The 4,778-nt window shown below is 50.0% G+C and overlaps 1 pseudogene; it reads left to right on the plus strand.

Moving 5' to 3' along the window:
- The first annotated feature begins 1,503 nt into the window (after positions 1-1,503).
- LOC103082350 (serine/threonine-protein kinase pim-1 pseudogene) lies at positions 1,504-2,537 on the plus strand (annotated as a pseudogene).
- Positions 2,538-4,778: the final 2,241 nt, after the last annotated feature.

The following is a 4,778-nucleotide window of genomic DNA, read 5'->3' on the forward strand; positions in this document are numbered from 1 at the left end:
ACATTATACAATCATATTCTCTTAGATGCATCTGGTTCCACATTGACCTCACCTACTTGAAACATGTACAGTGGATTTTTACTTGTATTTATATCTTCAGCATCTCACATGGTACCTGGCCCACAGTCGGGACCACATAAATGCTTGTTAGATCAATCAGAGATCAAACCTAAAGGAAACCCCAAGGCCTCAAATGGCATTTAAAAAAAACTTGTCTCAGGACTTCCCTGGAGGTCCAGGGGTCAAGACTCCATGCTTCCACTGCAGGGGGTGTGGGTTCCATCCCTGGTCGTGGAACTAACATCCCACATGCCCCGTGGTGCAGCTACAAAAAATTTTAAATTTAAATTAAAAAAAACTTGTCTCAGACTTGCTCTGAAAAAGTCCTGTTAGTAACCAACCTCCAGATGGCCTCTGGTGGTCCTTACCTCCTCATCTATGTTCTTGCGTCACCAATAGAAGACTGAGGAAATGACAATGTGTACATTCCCAGGTAAGGTCATAGGAGACATTGTAGCTTCTGCGTTGCTCTCTCTTGGATCACCTGGTCTGGGGGAAGCCAGCTGCCGTGCTGTGAGGACACATGAGAACTCTATGGAGATGCCCACATGACGAGGAACTGAGGCCTCCTGCCAATACCCAGAACCCACTTGCCAGTCATGTGAGTGCACCACCTTGGAAATAGGTTTGTCCGCCCCAGTCAAGCCTTCATTGGACCCCAACCCTGGCCAACAATTTGTCTGCGACTTCACCCAGCTAAGCCACTCCTGAATTCATAGGAGACCCACAACATTTTTAAAAGAAATGTGCTGGCATAAACAACCAGCTCTGGACTGAAATGAGCAGAGACAGTACAAAAGGAAAAGAGGCCTTTGAACCCTCAAACTTCTGCAGGCAGGAAGCAGGCTGCAAAACTACTCAGCTGCAAACAGGATCTGCATTTCTTGGGAAAAGAAGAATGACTCAGAGAATAGATCCCTGAGTCCAGAGGGCAGATCCAAGACATGTAATCACTCCCTCCAGGTCACAGAGCTAATAATGGTAGAGCCAGACTTCAAACTGAAGCAGTCTGGCTGTAGAGTCCATGCTTCTCTCCTCTGCATTTATACCATGTCTCTAATGGGTGGTTGCATGGGTAGATAGATAGTATGATTTTGGTTCACTGAATTAACATTTTAAAATAGCAAGTGGTGCTCATGTAAGTACACAAAGAGAATTCCAGATACCAGTGACCGGGCGTGTATTGATCTGATGATTGATGATCTTCAAGACATTCACTCAAAGAAGGATACAACCTCTGATCCTGAGCCTTTTCTTTTTACAGAAAGAAAAATATTAAGGGGACTTCCCTAGTGGCACAGTGGATAAGACTCCACACTCCCATTGCAGGGGGCCTGGGTTCAATCCCTGGTCAGGGAGCTGGATCCCACACGCATGCCACAACTAGGAATTCACGTGCCGCAACTAAGGAGCCCACCTGCTGCAACGAAGACCCAGCACAGCCTCAGCCCCAGCTGTAGGCACAGCCACCAGCACAACCCCAGCCCTAGCTCCTGCTGCAGCTCCTCCAGACTCCGTCCCTACACCGACATCCTGGAGGTTGGGATGCTCTTGTCCAAAATCAACTGTCTTGCCCGCCCGTGTGCCGCGCTCCGCAACAACCCGCACGCCACCAAGCTGGCGCCTGGCAAGGAGAAGGAGCCCCTGGAGTCACAGTGCCAGGTGGGCCCGCTCCTGAGCAGCGGCGGCTTCAGCTCCGTCTACTCCGGCATCCGTGTCACCGACCACTTGCCAGTGGCCATCAAACACGTGGAGAAAAGGACCATATCTCAGGCTGGGGAGAGCTGCCTAACGGCACCCGGGCGCGCATGGAAGTGGTTCTGCTGAAGGAGGTGAGCTCGGGCTTCCCCGGCGTCATCAGGCTCCTGGGCTGGTTCGAGAGACCCAGCAGTTTCGCCCTGATCCTGGACAGGCCCGAGCCAGCGCAAGAACTCTTAGACTTTATCATGGAAAGGGGGGCCCTGCAGGCGGAGCCGGCCCGCAGCTGCTTCTGGCAGGTGCTGCAGGCCGTGCGGCACTGCCACATCTGCGGGGCGCTTCACCACGACGGCAAGAATGAGAACACCCTTATCGACCTCAGTCGCGGTGAGCTCAAACTCATCGACTTCAGGTCGCGGGCGCTGCTCGAGGACACCGTCTCCACGGACTTCGATGGGACCCAAGCATATAGTCCTCCAGAGTGGATCTGCTACCATCGCTACCATGGCAAGTCAGCAGCCGTCTGGTCTCTGGGGATCCTGCTGTACGATATGGTCTGTGGAGATACTCCCTTTGAGCACGATGAGGAGACCATCAGGGGCCAAGTTTTCTTCAGGCAGAGGGTCTCTTCAGAGTGTTAGCATCTCATTAGATGGTGCTTGGCCCTGAGACCATCCTTCAAAGAAATCCAGAACCATCCATGGATGCCAGATGTCCTCCTGCCCCAGGAAACTGCTGAGATCCGTCTCCACAGCCTGTTGCCAGGGCCCAGCAGATAGCTTCTGGGCACGTTCTCCCTTCTCTGTCAGATGCTTAAGAGAGGGGAACTGTGTGTCTCTAGCTTCCCAAGTACCAGTGACACTTCTCTCCAAGTAGGACAGTGCTTGATACAGGAACAACATTTACAACTCATTCCAGACCCCAGGCCCTGGAGGCCGCCCCCTAAAGAGAGGAGGAGGCTCCACTCCAGCCGTCCTAGGCCTCAACTCCTCCCATAGAAGCTCTGCTTCTCATCAGTGTCCAGCATTGCCGGACTTTGCAAAATCCCAGGGGTGGGGGTGGGGGCTGGGAGTGGGTCAGAATCCAGCCATGGAACTCTTCCCTTCCTCAGGAGTTCTGCTGAGGGCTTCCCTGGTGGCGCAGTGGTTAAGAATCCGCCTGCCAAGGCAGGGGACACGGGTTCGAGCCCTGGTCCGGGAAGATCCCACGTGCCACAAAGCAACTAAGCCCGTGCGCCACAACTGCTGAGGCTGCACTCTAGAGCCCACGAGCCACAACTACTGAGCCCGTGTGCTGCAACTACAGAAGCTCATGCTCCTAGAGCCCATGTGCCACAACTACTGAGCCCACGTGCCACACCTACTAGAGCCCGCGCACCTAGAGCCCGCGCACCGCAACGAAGAGTAGCCCCTGCTCGCCACAACTAGAGGAAGCCCGTGTGCAGCAACAAGGACCCAACGCAGCCAAAAATAAATAAATAAATTAATTAATTAATTTTAAAAAAAAGTTCTGCTGAAGGTCGTGATGGGTCGGGTAGGGGGAAATCGGGTTGGGGTGAGATAGGACTAGCACCGTCTTAAGTCCCTGTCTCCTCGTCCAGCGCTTCTGAGTGCCTTCTGTGGGGACTCCGGCTGTGCTGGGAGAAATACTTGAACTTGCCTCTTTTACATGCTGCTTCTCCAAAAATCTGCCTGGGTTTGGTTCCCTGTCTTTCTCCCCCACCCCTTCCCCCCATCCTTCATATGAAAGGTGCCATGGAAGAGGCCACAGGGCCAAATGCTGAGCCACCTGCCCTTTTTCTACCTCCTTTAGTAAAACTCCCAAGTGAACTGGCCTTCCTTTTTGGTTTTTACTTAACTGTTTCTAAGCCAAGACCTCACACACACACACACACACACACACACACAAATGGACAAACAATGCAAATCAACAGAAAAACTGTAAATGTGCGTCCAGTTGGCGTGGTAGTGTACAAAAGGATTGTAGTTGATCTAATTCTTTTTTAATTTTGCCTTTAAATTATTTTACCTGTTTTTTGTTTTGTTTTGGTTTGGGTTTTTTGGTTTTTGTTTTCTTAGAAAGATGCACATTCTAACCTGGAGGTCAGTGTTATTTATTTATTTATTTATTTGGTTCCCTTGCTGCTCCAAGCTTCCACAGCTACTGCCATAGTTTTCTTTTCTCCCTTCCTCCTCTGACTTGGGGACCTTTGGGGGAAGGCTGCAACGCTTGCTCTGTTCATTCATAGGGTGACGGGACTCAGGCGGGACAGCTGCTGCAGCTCCCTGACTGCCGCGGCCCCCCCCCCCACCCGGTCTGCTTACCCAAGGGGGCATGGGGTCCGTGGGTGATGGGGGAGGGGCCGTGCTGACTTGTGTACATAGGATAGCTATATGAAAAGCAGTTCTGGGTGGTGTGCCTTCCGGGTCCTCTCTGGGGCTGTGTTTTGAGCAGCATGTAGCCTGCTGCTTTTATCTGAGTGAAATACTGTACAGGAGAATGAAAGACATCTTATTTTTTTTCTTTTTATACTTGGTGGGTTTTTTTGAATAAAATACCTTTTGTCTTAAAAAAAAAAAAAAGACCCGGAACAACCAAATAAATAAATAAATATTAAAAAAAAGAAAAAGAAGTGTTAAGGAAGGTGTTAAAGGTAAGGAAGGACACTAACCTTACTACACCAGGTGGAGATCTGTACCCCATCTTGTTTTTAGCACCCTGGTATAAATGAATAAATAAATAAATCTGGGGGGGAAAACAAACTAAGCTAGAAAACAGTAGTCCCCCTTTGTCCTTGGTTTCACTTTCCAAGGTTTCAGTTACCCACGGTAAACTGTACTCCAAAAATATTAAATGGAAAATTCCAGAAATAAACAATTCAGAAGTTTTAAATTGTGTGCCTTTCTGGTATGATGATGAAACCTTGCACTGTCTTCTCTGTCCCACGCAGGAGGTGAATCATCTCTTTGTCTAGCGTATTTACATTGTATAGATACCCTCCCATTAGCATAGGAAAAACA

This window comes from Lipotes vexillifer, unplaced genomic scaffold, assembly GCF_000442215.2.
Source record: "Lipotes vexillifer unplaced genomic scaffold, Lipotes_vexillifer_v1.1 scaffold251, whole genome shotgun sequence".
NCBI lineage: Eukaryota > Metazoa > Chordata > Mammalia > Artiodactyla > Lipotidae > Lipotes > Lipotes vexillifer.